The sequence below is a fragment of the Cydia amplana genome, chromosome 5 (genome assembly GCF_948474715.1).
Source record: "Cydia amplana chromosome 5, ilCydAmpl1.1, whole genome shotgun sequence".
Taxonomy (NCBI): Eukaryota; Metazoa; Arthropoda; class Insecta; order Lepidoptera; family Tortricidae; genus Cydia; species Cydia amplana.
This window is the reverse complement of record NC_086073.1, coordinates 16,522,023-16,537,889: the sequence shown is the minus strand read 5'-3', so window position 1 is coordinate 16,537,889 and position 15,867 is coordinate 16,522,023. Positions and strand designations below refer to the sequence as shown.

At 36.4% G+C, this 15,867-nt stretch overlaps 1 protein-coding gene across 2 annotated transcripts in view; it reads right to left on the bottom strand.

The window, feature by feature from the left end:
• LOC134648336 (uncharacterized) overlaps positions 1–15,867 on the bottom strand; it is a 170,525-nt gene that overhangs the window by 19,999 nt on the left and 134,659 nt on the right. The gene's annotated exons all lie outside the window — the stretch shown is intronic.

The following is a 15,867-nucleotide window of genomic DNA, read 5'->3' as shown; positions in this document are numbered from 1 at the left end:
CGGCAAAAGTACTGACGCACGTGGCGTCCCACAGTAAGCACTTACTTCTTTCCCACGGCACCAGGGTCTAGCCGTCAGACCTTATGCCGTCCGATCGGCTAAAGCCTGGCGGCTCAAGCATACATGGGATATTAGGTAACTCTGACAATAAGGCTCTCCTAACGATGTCATTTAAGAACATGGTGCCGTGGGAACCTCCCAGCGCAACGGCAGCAGCTCAAGACATGGTGGCCGTTGCTCCCCACAGTGGAACCGTAGATGCATTGGTGAGGTTGGCATACCCATGGCAACCTATTAGGCGGAGAGCAACAGCCACATGCATCGAGCAGTTGTCTTAGTAAGGTGGCTAAGTTTGGGGAGGGCCTACAATTTAGTTGATTTTGACAGATGGTTTGACGTATAAAATTCACCGTATTTGAGGTTAATAAGGTCTACTGTCCTTAAAATTTTGCATGAATTTACAAGCAAATATGAGCCTTCGTTAATTAAGTATTGCAGCCGGTTCTACCTTAATTCGATAATGTAGCTTATTTCAAAGACTATAAACTCTAAGTACTTAGAAATAAAAGCTTCAAAAGCTTTAACCGTGGATAACTTTTAACTATCAACGTCACATGTGGATAAGTGGTGATAGGATGTCATTCATTAAAATACGCTTTAAGTAAACTTGTTTAGAATTGATTTTTCAAAAGCTCAAACCACGGATGATTTTTATCAGTCAATGGCAAAAGTAGATAAGTGGTGGAATGTGATTAAGTAATCTATTCTTTAAAATAGGCCTTAAGTCATCGAGATTAAAATTGATTTTTCAAAAGCTCAAATCATGTCACGCTATCATTAGTCACTTGTACTTTATCCTCGCGTCTTTTTACCAAATTTAATCACTTATTAGGTATTTCACATATCACGCAATAAATGATTAATGTTTTGGTGACAAAGCATCATAGCCCTCCTGTATAATTTCTCCCGCTTTGCGCGTTATTAAACGTTCCAATTTATTTTAAATTCGATGTGGAATGTACCTACCTGACATGTAACTTGGCGTTATTAATAAATTATTTGTATTTGTTAAAGTTGAAAGCCTTATTTAGTTAAGTATGATGTCCGTCTTTTACATTTTTGATGTGTTTAATTAAAGATTATTGCTATAATAAACATATTAAAACTTATTTCTATTTAACATACCTCTTTATTGTCTTTCTGACTCTAGGTAAGTAGAAAAACACAAAATTTGTTATAAAAATAAAATAAACATCAAATAATCCTATATGTATAATATACACATTGTATACGTACTTACACTACTAGGCACAGGCCTCCTCTCAAGCGGGAGAGGGCTTGGGCTATAATCCCCACGCAAGTCCAATGAGGCTTGGGAACTTCACATATGTGTTTTTGAATTTCTTCGACAAAACGTGCAACATACATCTGCACCTGCATCATACGTTTTCTCACGATGTTTTCTTCACGGAAAAGTTACATTTGTTCATATTTTGAAAACCCGCTACGCAGTTTCTACTTTCTAACCTTATTTTATATGTAGCAACTATGGCAGTAGAAAGCTAACCAAGACTATATCAGGGCGTTACAATAATTGTTTAATCGCTCTTTAAACGCGTCTGAAGCAAGTTTTCGATGAGGATACAGGAACTTCTCATGCAAACTCTGTGCAATTTGCATATCCTTTGTGGTGGCCGCTTACGGCCGCGGTACAAAGGCGGCGTTACACTTGCTTTTGCATTTTGATGTGCTTTTGGGGAAAGTATTGCTTACGGAGTTCGCCGAGATAAGTTGGAAATGGGATAGTGGGACTGGGATGGAAAATAGATGCAAATTTTGGCGTTTTCGCGCCATCGACTTACAGTTACATAAAAGCCGATGATAATAAAATATGTGACGTTATCTATGAAAAGGGACCTTATTGTCGATGGCGCTTACGCCATTATTAACGTTGCTCCTATATAAATACAATGCCGCGCGACGCTGTGCCTTTTCATAGACGCCCCATATAGTGTTATATCAAATAAATTCTAACATTCGTTACCGTTACGCAACCTAACACCATAAAGTCCATAAATCAACCAATTGCCCTACCAAAGCAATGCTTTTACGGTTACCAACAGATATATAGGAACGGTCAAGGTGTTAACAAATATCTAAATAAAGCCTTTGTTATCAAGATGTTAAAGGGCATATGTTTACGTTAATATTTTATGAACGCCTTGAATACTGACACGAACTGAACTGAACGCCTGAAAGATAATACATACTGAAATACCAAAACAAATACTAGTGTTTATCACACAAACAATGTAAAGGCCACCGATTAGGCTAAATCGACAGTTAATTAATAAAAAGAAACATTCAGAACCGAACCCGTCAATCAGAATTACCACAAAGCGCCTCACTAGATTTTTTCACGTTCATTCTACGCACATAACCCTCAGGGACAAGCCCTCCGGAATAATTTACGAGAATCAAACTAACTAGTTCCCTTAGCCAATTAAAAGTTCCCCAAGTTCCTTGGAAGGTGTTTATCAAAGACTAGTTGGACAAAGGCAAGTATCCCAAACACTTGAGCGTTCGACCCTTACACTTTACACTGTCCATTATGTGACATAACGGAGCCCGATTCAGATAAAACACAACTTGTTAAAGTGTTGAATCGTGGTCGGAAAAGTGGAAGGCGAAAGTCCTTAAGGCTCAGATCATCTAGATCTAAAGGAGCCCACAGATTACCAGTTCGCCGGACGATATCAGCCTGTCAGTTGTTCGGAACTGTCACTTCTTGCGTTTAACTGATATCGTCCGGCGAACTGGTAATCTGTGGGCGGGTCATTCTCTCATTTCGTGCAAATCGGTGAGATTCTCTCGATTTGTAATTTTTGCTTTAAATGGTAAACTTTTGAGTTTCGTCAATTTGTGGATTCATTTATTAACATTTTTCTGCTAAAGGCACCTTTGTAACGTTATTACTTTTCATTTAATAAGGCTACTGGTAATGAACTACGCGCTGGTAATGAATTCGGCCGAGATGGTAATTTTATCAGTGGACGGTAATGAAACAAACTTATGAAATCGAACATATTCTATGTATATAAGTATGTATTTATCTATATACGTATGTATATCGTCGCCTAGCACCCATAGTACAAGCTTTGCTTAGTTTGGGGCTAGGTTGATCTGTGTAAGATGTCCCCCAATATTTATTTATTTATTTATTATTTATATAAAAAACTGTATTTCAAGAAAATTAACACCAATTAAAATCAACAATATTAAAAACATGTGTCTTAAGCACTGCGGAGATGATCAAACCGACTTGACATACACTTGGAGTTGACAATCTCAACTTATAATGTTCAACGTCGCGATGTCGGACCGGCAGTACGCGTACCAAAGAGGTCGGAATTCAACGGACCTGGTCCGCGAGGTTGTGTGGGCGGTGATGAGGGCGCGCGAAGCCGGGCGGCAGGCGGCCGTGCTGTGCTGCGACCTCTCGCGCGCCTTTGACACCGCGGACCACGGTCTCGTCGAGGCCAAGCTTGATCACTACGGCTTCCGTGGACCCGCGCTCAGGATACTAGTGTCTTTCATGAGGAACAGAACTCTAACCGTAGTCGGTGATCGAGGAAGGGTACGGTCTGCAGAACAAAGTAGCGTAATGGGAGTTCCGCAGGGCTCCTGTTTATCTAATACCCTGTTTACAATACTACTCAACGATCTACCGGGGGCTCTCGATGAAGACGAAGTATTTATGTACGCTGACGATGTAACCGTAGTGATCACAGCACCGAACGAACGATTACTTGAAGTGGCTCTTAATGACACCGTCAATCGATTATATATTTGGTTTGCGCAGAACGGCCTAGCACTTAATACGGAAAAGACCTGTTTTCTACGCATCAGTCTAAACGGCCACCAGAGTGCTGACCTTGAGATCCACGCGGGGTGCATAAAAATTGAACAAGTTGTGACCACTAAACTCCTCGGCTTTGTGCTAGACAGCTCGTTGTCTTGGCGGGAACATATCGATAGCGTATGTGCACGTCTGGGTGGAGCATGCTACGCACTGCGACGACTTGCATCGACGGCTAGCAGAGATACAGTCAGATCCTGTTATTTCGCCACCGTCCATTCGATACTGTCGTACGGCGCTGAGCTGTGGGGCCGAGCATCGGATTTCGACCGTGCCTTTCGAATGCAGAAGCGCGCAGTGCGAGGCATCGTAGGTATCCGCAGTGATGAATCAGTCCGCGATCACTTCAAAAACCTACGCATTTTAACCCTACCTAGCCTAGTTATTCTTCAAATCGCGACTTTTACCTACACAAACATAAATAAATTTAAACGAAAAGGCATAGTGACCTCACATAATTTACGAAGCAATGCACACCGAGACCGCCTAGTACCACCGATCCACAAGCTGACTAGGTCCGAACAGTCGGTTTACGTCACAGGCCCTGCGATATACAACCGCCTCCCTGATAGCATAAGAGATGCCCAGTCTCACCAATTCTTTAAAAGAAATTTAGAATCGTGGTTACTCACAAAAAACTTTTACACCTTTAATGAAGTAATGGCACTGCCAATGACTATGTAAAACATGTTTTAATTTATTTATTTTGTTTCTATTTTGAATTGTTGACATTACTATGTTGTTTATATTTCAATTGAAATACTCTGTAATGTGGAATTTGTATGAATATTGTACAAAATTGTAACTGACGTGTACCTGTATTGTACCAATAAAGATTATCTTATCTTATCTTATCTTATCAAGCTAGATGGTACATTCACCATTTACTTATCATCATTATAAGTCGAGATTGTTAACCCCAAGTGTTTGTTAAGTCGGTTTGATCATCTGCGCACCATATCACATAAAACATAGTTTTCAAATTTTCAAAAATTAGCATAGACAAAATATATTTAAATCATTCGCGTTTTGTACCTATGTAATTTTTTTTTATCGTTTTAACCCTATAGTGGGGGGTGTCGTCGGATAGGTCTTTAAAAATAAATAGGAGTTTGCAAACAACATTTTTTGATAAAGTCAATCAATTCGGAAATAATAATTTAGAAAGAATAAAAAACGGTTATTCCTTCTAACTTTTGAAAAATCGATCCAAAAAATATGGAAAAAAATCATAAAAATAGTGCTTAATAAACTCATTCAAACAAAATTAAAGCGAACTTGATAAGTTAAGCCGTTTATGAGTTATCGCTAAAAGTCTTCCCTTCTTATTTTATTTAAAAGCCTGGCAAACCTTATTTGTGACCGGATTTTCGCAAGCAATCCTATAACCACATAATAGTGACCGGAAAAAGATAGGCAACCTAGTTGATTTATATTGTACAAGTTGTATACTTTCCATTGGAACTTATTTCGTTTGTCAGACAGATCGGTGAAATTTGAAGAAAAAAAATTTTTTTTTTTTTTCAAAAAATAATTAAACATAGTTTTGACCATATTTCTTTAAGCAACCCTATTTATTTATGTTCAGGAATATATTTTCTTTTATAATATGTAAGTTTCATCCGTCAGACATATCGGTGAAGGTCGACCATCTTAGACTACAAAGGCTCCCCGGTTGGGCTCCCCTATTATCATATACAGTTTTAAATGTTTATAACAACGTAATATTTATAATAACTAAGCCTCTTTCCATTAAATGCACTGCCTCGAATATATTATCATTACCTTCTTAAGTCATTCATTACCTTTCCCAGTAAAATTAGAAGGAAAAGAAGTGAATGAAACCGATATGAATGAAGTTTTGGAAGTTTTTGTCGCCTACATCAGTTGGCATCAGACCTTAATTTTGCAGAATAAACCATCTGAAAGGGGACACTAAAACACTTCATTACGTATAATTATAATAATGTACACTTGCTACTTACTGTATAAATCACGCGATGGCGATGAAGACTAACGAGAACCACACTCCTTCCCGACCCGAGAGATCGTATATATTTTCGCTAACAGCGGCACACGGGCGTCCGCTACGAGATCACGCGGCCAACTGACTGACGAACAATGTGTTGCATCGGCGGTAGGCGCTATATACCCTCGCTATATAGCAAAATATAGCTAATCTATTTCTCGCGTCGGTAATGAAGAAATTACTTGAACCATACACTTATAAGGCTGTATAGTTTTTATTATTTATTTCTAGCTTCTAATATTATACGATTTAAAACATAACTAAATAAGTCATTTATTGAACAAACAACGAATTTTCTATTTGTAGTATCTTAAGGTTAAAATGTAGGTCAAAGTTATATATTCACGCGTTACATGTAGAGATGAATGAAAAAATTGGGTGTTAATTGTACATATAAAGAAAATACATATCTTTTTAGAATTGTTCATTGGAGAGACATATACTTTAGGCCCTATGTTACAACCTTGCATTAACAGATATTTGAAAACGCCACCACATTTTTGGTAAATTTCCGAAAACACCGATTTGCACGAAATGCGAGAACGACCCGGGCCCCTTAACTTGGTCAGACCTAGATGGTCTCCTCCAAAAAAAGAAGCGAACTCAGGCAAACTCCATGAAGCGGTGAGGGCTACGGGAGATCGAGACCGATGGAGACCAATCACAGGAACTGCAAAAAGTGGTCACTATCCTCAGCAGTTAGGGAGTAGAGGGATCGACAAAGAAGAAGACAACAGTTTTGAACTAGATTTGATAGGCACACGACCTTGATGATTGATGGTGGTGATTGGCGCGCGCCTCACGCACGACTTTCACTTCATTTCGCATGCTCCAATCAGCGTCAGCTATCTTCAAGGTCGTATCAAAATAAGACCAAAACCGTAACAAGTTATTAATTCTGAATCGGGCTTACGGTTGAAAACGATAATGACGTGATGATGTGAGTTGAAAGGTTTAGGAAATCTAAAGTGAAGTAGTATAGAGCTTTGTTACGAGGACGTGTTTTGACTTGTGTCTTGGACTTTACCTTGACTATCCTTGACGTCTACAAATTGGGAATTTTTTGTAATGTTCGGATTCATCTACCAAGCTAAATAATGAGATAAAAGTTTATTTGTGACTTAAAAATGTTTTTACACGATTACTGGGGCCTTACCTGATGTCCTTATTGCGATTCTGTTTAGGACATAAACTGCATTTCTAAAGGACGGAGTTTTATGCGACTTATAGCACTCCGACCTTTAGCAATTCTGATTAGGTCCTAAACAGAATCGCAATAAGGACATCATGGTAAGGCCCCTGGTGGTTTTACACGTGTAATGCGGCTAGCATGAATACTCGTAATACATTATGTCTTAATTTACTTTAATTACCTACATATTAACATTAAAAATGTATAGTATCGTGATTGGATCAAATGAAATAGACAATATGAAAATCGGAATGAAACGAAGAAAATGAAAATATTAATTTTTGTTTTTCTCGAACAGTGTCTGGATCGGAAAGTTAACTAATTTAAGTACTTTAGCTGAATCGTAAAAATACATATGCATACGTTATAGTGATTGCTATCTGATTCTTAAGAAGCATAGAAGCTTAATTAAATTTATTTCTTAATTTTATTTAATTAGTCTCCAATGTAATCGAATAAATCGGAGATAATTAAAACCCCGGAGGATAAAAGTAACTTTATATAATTAAAGAGAGTTTCCTTAACATTATTCAATCATTGATTCTTCGATTTCTTTGAAATCTTAAAACAGATATCGTGTTCTTAACTAATACAATTTCCTACCGGTATTTTATAAAAATAATAAAAGAAAGTAAGGAAAACGGTTATTTCTGACAAATAATAATTTATTCAATGTAATGTCATCGTGAAGAGAATTGAAGAAAACAAGGTGAAGTTTATAAACTTACACATTCAAAAAAGCTTAAAAATACAGATAAGTAGGTACTTAAAGTAACATTCTATAGAACTTGCTATGTAAACAAACTGCCATATTAAAATTGTCTCTTAATGTCCTAGTGACTTTTGTTTACAGAGTTAGCAAGTTCCATAGAATGACACTTTAAGAATACTTTAAATGGGACCTGGGATCTTTCTACCCTAACCCGCAGTGAACGCGTTAATTCACAAGATCTCTAAAATAATGATGTCAACAATCGCAACCCCAGAGTAAGCTAACCGCCTAATGTCCCTGCGAATCGATTTCAACCGCAAATCGCGTGCACCAGCACCAGCAATCGATATACCTTGACTGACATCTTAGCTTGAGTCGTTTGGCCTATTCGGCCTATCTTAACCTACTAGTAAAGCTTACTTCCATAACGAAAAATGTAATACGATTATTACTCTGTATTTCGCGTTGCCTGATCATAAGTACAAAGAAACCAGGAAATTGGAATCTTATTCGTGGTTCGAGAAAAACGCTAGTAGACGGGATAGTCCCTATGACGGAATTAGCCACATTGACCTTACCATTAATAATATCCTCAGAAATACTGTAAATATTACAGCAAGTATAAGTTGAACTAAATATTTACAGGTTCAGGTAGCAAATTGCACCACTTAACTTGTCAGTCCATCTAAAATGCATAAACTAATCCATTCCTCAGGGTCTAAGTAATATACTCAGAAAACCCTAGGCTATTACTCGGTAGTCGGTATATTTCAGCCATTAGTTACATACATATTGCAGTTCGGTCACAGATATTACTGCCTCGCGCCGCAAGAGACTTTAACCCCTCGTATGCTGCCTGTCACATTCGATCATTAAAAAAGTGCCTATACTATTTCTAAACTGATTTTACTGTTATATAAACTATTTCATTAAAGTTACATGTTAATGCATACAAAAATCCTGAACTATTTACTTTCTAAGGGTTTTTTATACAATAGTAATTTTACTGATGATAATATAGATAATCCAGAAACCTCTGTAATCCGTTAACGCCGGTTTTTTGCGCGTCCGGATTAGCGAGGTCCTATACTGTACTAAGGACCTGAGACTGCGAAAACTCTTGTCTAATTGACAGTCAGTGCCAATCTATTAAATTGAAGTTACCACCATAAGCAATAAGATGTAATTAACAATTAACTAGCTAAGTCTACCCATCTAGGTTTAAAGGGAGTCCCCTCTGCCAACAAACCGTTCTGCAGTTTGGCCGAAGAACAAATTGTAAAAATAGGATTTATTTCGCCTGAATAAATGATTTATTTTATTTATTAATTTTTTATTATTAGGAAAACGAAAGCTAACCCGTCCGATAATCAACCAACTAAAACCACTTTTGAAAATACATACTATCTAGAAATGCTCTAAAATAGTCAATAATTATAGTCAACTAGCTGTTGCCCGCGACTTCGTACGCGTGGATTTGTATATTGGTGGTTATATATTCTACATTAGCTTAGAACATTATGCAGCAAAATATTGCAGTAGGACGGTTAATCATTTGTTAATTATTAATATTATACAACGCATGAGACTTGTCTTTCACAACCTACGAAGTTTCTAGCCCCTAACTGAATAAAATTGTTCTCAACATAATCCCTCTCAAACCCCTTAGAAGATTTTCATGTCCTCTATTTACCTAACTACCTATTTTCGAAGTTTGAAGTAAATAAAATTTGAACCCTATATATATATATTTTTCCACACTTACAACTATCTTTACAGGTAAACCTAAGACAATAGTGTAACTATTAACCATACATATCTAAAGTAAGCCATTACGTCTATAACATAATATATTTAATGTTGATATTGTGAACTGAATATAAACTTTCAACCCCTTTTAAACCATTTTAGGGGATGAATTTTAAAAAACGTTGAAATTACTTTTCTTGTATTCTAATAATATGCCTCTGTACAAAGATTCAAGCCCGTTCTCACAAAAATGTTTGAACTCCATACAAACTTTCAACCCCTTTTTCACCACCTTGAGATATAAATTTTCAAAAACGCTGAAATATTTTTTTTTCCGTTTTAAAATAATACCTTTTTATGAAGTTTCAAGTTCCTAGCTTAAAATAAAATTTGTACCCTGTACAAATTTTCAACCCCTTTTTAAACCTGTTAGGGGATGAATTTTACAAAACGCTGAAATTACTTGTATTGTCTTCTAATAATATTCCCAAATACAAAGATTCAAGTCCCGCGCTCAAAATAAATTTTTGATATCCATACAAACTTTCAACCCCTTTCTCGTCACCTTAGGGGGTGAATTTTCAAAAACGCTGAAAATAGTTTTCTTGTGTTTAAATTTAATATCTTTTTGCAAAATTTTCAAGTTCCTACCTTAAAATAAAATTTGCTCCCCAAGACGAACTTTCATCCCCTTTTTAAATCCTTAGGGGTTGAATTTCCAAAAACGTTGCAATTACTTTATTTTGTAATCGGCTATTATGCCTTTCTAAGAAGTTTCAAAGCATTTGTTATGGATTCAAACTTTCAACCCCTTTTTAACCCTGTTAGGGGATGAATTTTCAAAAACGCTGAAATTACTTTTCCTGTCTTTTAATAATATCCCCAAATACAAAGATTCAAGTCCCGCGTTCGAAAAAATGTTTGATATCCATACAAACTTTCAACCCCTTTTTTACCAACTTACGGGATGAATTTTCAAAAACGCAGAAATTAGTTTTCTTGTATTTTAATAATATATCTTTTTACGAACTTTCAAGTACCTAGCTTAAAATAAAATTTGAACCACATACAAATTTTCAACCTCTTTTTAACCCTGTTAGGGGATGAATTTTACAAAACGCTGAAATTACTTTTCCTGTCTTTTAATAATATCCCCAAATACAAAGATTCAAGTCCCGCGTTCGAAAAAATGTTTGATATCCATACAAACTTTCAACCCCTTTTTTACCACCTTACGGGATGAATTTTCAAAAACGCAGAAATTAGTTTTCTTGTATTTTAATATTATATATTTTTACGAACTTTCAATTACCTAGCTTAAAATAAAATTTGAACCACATACAAACTTTCAACCTCTTTTTAACCCTGTTAGGGGAAGAATTTTACAAAACGCTGAAATTACTTTTCCTGTCTTTTAATAATATCCCCAAATACAAAGATTCAAGTCCCGCGCTCGAAAAAATGTTTGATATCCATACAAACTTTCAACCCTTTTTTCACCACCTTAGGGGATGAATTTTCAAAAACGCTGAAATTAGTTTTCTTGTATTTAAATTTAATATCTATTTGCAAAGTTTCAAGTTCCTAGCTTAAAATAAAATTTGCACCCCAAGACGAACTTTCATCCCCTTTTTAAGCCCCTTAGGGGTTGAATTTCCAAAAACGTCGCAATCACTTTATTTTGTAATCGGCTATTATGCCTTTCTAAGAAGTTTCAAAGCATTTGTAATGGATTCAATCTTTCAACCCCTTTTTAACCCTGTTAGGGGATGAATTTTCAAAAACGCTGAAATTACTTTTCTTGTCTTATAATAATATCCCCATATACAAAGTTTCAAGTCCCACACTCACAAAAATATTTGATCTCCATACAAACTTTCAACCCCTTTTTCACCACCTTGGGGGATGAATTTTCAAAAACCCTGAAATTAGTTTTCTTGTTTTTTAATATAATACATTTTTACAAAGTTTCAAATTCCTAGCTTAAAATAAATCTTGTACCCCATACAACCTTTCATCCCCTTTTTAACCCCCTTAGGGGTTGAATTTTTCAAAATCGCTTCTTATCTCTTGTACACTTTATAAATGCAACCTAGTGTGCAAATTTCAACTTTCTAGCTTTTGTAGTTTCGGCTCTGCGTTGATGAATCAGTCAGTCAGTCAGTCAGTCAGTCAGTCAGTCAGGACACTTGCATTTATATATATAGATATACAGAGTGTTTCCTGTAACAGGAGCAATAAATTAAACTGTAGGCTGTACTCCTCATACTGACCAACATTTGTTGAGCAACTTTTAAAAATAACTTATGTTTTATTTTTTATTATTCTTTAAAGTTTATTCTAAGACGCAATGTTTTGCAAATTTTGTTATGTTTAATGCTTGACAAGGAACGTCAAACACACTGATGTCAGCGTACATTGAAGACAATATTTATTTTGTATGAAAAAGAGGAAGTCTAAAGGATTTATACCTAATTTTTAAAAGTTGTTTAACTTAAGTTTTATAGTTTGAGGAGTATAGTAAGTATATGTTTTAATTATTTGCTCGTTTTACAGGCAACACCCGGTATAGTGACATAAATACCCCACGACACCGACACTATATTCCCCGTTCACTAGAATTACTACCGCTCTCACGTCGCAAACAGGGTTAAGTGGTAAACCATCTCGCTATGCGCGCCTCAAATTAAATTAGTGGCTCGGGCGAAACGGGCGGTAAAAGAACGAGTAGCGGCCCGATTCGAACAATACTTATAAGAAGTCACTAAGTACACCTATGAACTATGAAGCAACATAAATTTTAATTACACCACCTCTACGGATTATTATCCAGCTCGATTCCGATTTAACAATAATATGTTACCGTTTGATCTTATTTGATACGACGAAGATCACACGCTGATCGGTGCATGCGAAATGAAGAGAAAGTCTCAAATGAAATTAGTGGCTCGGGGTGGTAAAGAATCGAGCGGTTAAGCGGCAAAACGTTTAATGGGTTTTCTGAGTGCATAATTATGTAGTGGTTAGATTTAAGACATCACTCAAAGTGATGCAGCGAATTATGGTTAATTAATCATTAAATTACTATAATTTATATTGGTTTAAACTAACTTAAACCTATGAAGCAAGATGAATACTTCACTACATTACTACCTCTCAGGATCGTAAACAGGGTTAAGTGGAAAGCCATCTCGCTATACGCGTCTCAAATGAATTAGTGGCTCGGGGTGGTAAAGAACCGACCGGTTAAGCGGCTAAGCGTTTAATGGGTTTACTGAGTGCATAATTATGTAGTGGTTAGATTTAAGACATCACTCAAAGTGATGCAGCGAATTATGGTTAATTAATCATTAAATTAATATAATTTATATTAATTTAAACTAACTTAAACCTATGAAGCAAGATGAATACTTCACTACACTACTACCTCTCAGGATCGTAAACAGGGTTAAGTGGAAAGCCATCTCGCTATACGCGTCTCAAATGAAATTAGTGGCTCGGGGTGGTAAAGAACCGACCGATTAAGCGGCTAAGCGTTTAATGGGTTTACTGAGTGCATAATGATGTAGTGGTAAAGATATTACCTACTCAAATTGACGCAGCATATCGCATGTCAACATCAACAATTCAACTATTGCAAGTTAGATAGCAGAGTTTTCTTCAATACATCGTATTTTACTCATTGACATATATACATATATCTCAGGACTGGCCTTACGTGCACTAAAAATGGTACTAGTTCAGCGGTGTCACTCACGAATTCGAGCCAATCGTGTAGTCTAACGCAACTAGTTGCGACCAATCAACCAATCAACTCATCAACTAATCGCGTTGCAGCGTTTTCACACCGCTGTACTGGCCCCATTCATGCTCCATTCTTATTGCCCGTAAGGCTAGTCCTGAGATATATATATATATATGTCAATGATTTTACTTGAAAAGTGGATATTGCCTAGTTTTTAGACTCCGCGTGAACAAAATTCAGGAGAAATGAAATTGTGTCACTTTGAACGGAAATCTATACAAAATATTCCGTTTCCATTGCTGTTGGGCTTGGAAAAAACAATATATAATATATATCCTGGTACAATTCCACTGTGAATTAGAATTCACTTAGCTATGTCTAGCAATTCCTCACTTACTTCGCAAACAGGGTTAATTGGTAAACCATCTGGCTAAGCCGCCTCTAATTAGTGGATCGGGCGGAAAAAGAACCCGGAAAACCATTTAAGGCACGCTTTGGTCTATTTGCCGAAATATTCGACGTATTGCAAATATATCAAGCCTGATGTTTTTTTGGGCGCAACTTTACACATTGTAAACAAAATGTATATTTTATAGCAAGCCGCCAAACTGTAACCGTTCCGTTAAAAAAATATCGAGCTCATAAAAAAAAAATGTTATATTTATTTATTTATTAGGTTCGCCAACAGGTGCAATACAAAAATACTTATAAATAACAAGTTATAAAATAATATTGCTAGAGTATTCACCCAATTACAGGCAAACACGGCATGCTTGTAACAGATGTTGCTTACATATGTTTTTTTATCCTAAGTACTAAACTAGTAGGCAGGGGCGTATTTACCCTAGGGCCAAGGGGGCCATGGCCCGGGGCGGCATGCCTCGGGGGGGCGGCCCCCCTCGCGGCTTTTTCTGGGCGCCTTTTATAATCAAACTTAGCTATATTTTTTATTATATTTTATATTAATTGACATTTAAATTAATAAACAAACGAACGCTTCAAACCCCACCAATTGCTTAAAATATCTACCAACAAGTACCTAAATTAAGCAACATTTTCGTTCAAGAAGTATTAGTATGGTAGAAATTCTTAAAAGTAAAATAATTAATTTTGCGTGATGATCTACTGTGTATTTTTTGAGTTCATTATTTTAATTTTTTTATTATTATTTTATTTGATACACCAGCAGCTCTTGGAGCTGATGCGTGTATATCGAAGCACTTGTATTTTATTTTATTTTGCACTTTTTAAAGTTCTAAAATGTGTATCCAGTCTATTTTTGAAAGTGTTGACCGATGGTGCACTAACAACAGTTTCTGGTAGAGAGTTCCACACATTTACCACACGATTCGGTAAGAAGTGTTTTCTAGGATTACTAGCACACGGAGGTTTGACAAGTTTTTTGGAGTGTCCTCTTAACCTTACATTCTGGCTTGATGTGTATAGGTCTATAATATTAGGAACATTGTAGTGTCCAGACAAGATTTTGTATGTCTCGATAAGATCGCCTCGCTTCCTTCGGTTCTCCAATGTTGTAAGACCTAATTCCTGAAGCCGTTCTTCGTATGGCTTGTCTTTCAATGAAATAACCATTTTGGTTGCTCTTCGCTGAACTTTCTCCAGCAATGTGATGTCCTTTTTAAAGTAGGGGGACCATATCTGAAAAGCATACTTAAGTAAAGGACGAAGGTATGACTTATACAGAGTGCTTCCTGTAACAGGAGCAATAAATTAAACTGTAGGCTGTACTCCTCAAACTGACCAACATTTGTTCAGCGAAGGCTTTTTGGCGATTTTACGATACTTCGTGTAATGACCACTTAAAAAATATTGAATGAAATACAGTGTTGCCAACCTTATTTTAAATGTCACCTCTGACAAATAAGTGAACCACAGACATGTTTTTTTTAATTTCATTCATTCATTCATTCTTTTCCCGCCCGTACCCTCCATTTTTGCTACTTCTTGAATTAAAAATATTTGTTAAATTTACAATTTTATTTCAAAGTAAGTGCTTGGTCGTAGAAAAAGTATTGTATGCAACGTTGTTTAACTAAGTCAAAAAATACTCGTGGCGCCTTTATTAACAATTTTCGGCTTCGCCTCAAATTGTTACTCACGCCATTCGCCTTTTTTGACCTCTCTTAAACAACGGTTGCATAAAATACTATATCGTCACTGATGAAGGGGGGCGGCAAATCAAAATGGCCCGGGGCGCCAAATTTGTAAATACGCCTCTGCTAGTAGGTACTAAATATAAATCAAGGTTGCTGAAATTAGGTAGTAGAATACAGATAATATATCATTTCTCGCTGCAACACTAGGTGGCAGTCTCTAAGGGACGGTCTTTATATAGTATAGATATCTTTATAGGTACATTATAATTATATATAATGTATAAAGTTTTCTCTTAATCAATAATGATGATAAATAGGTAACTAAATCGAACTCGAGGTCGCGGAAAACCTCGACGGCGTTGGCGGGATGACCTCGACGTCTTTGACAGGAACTGGTGGGAACG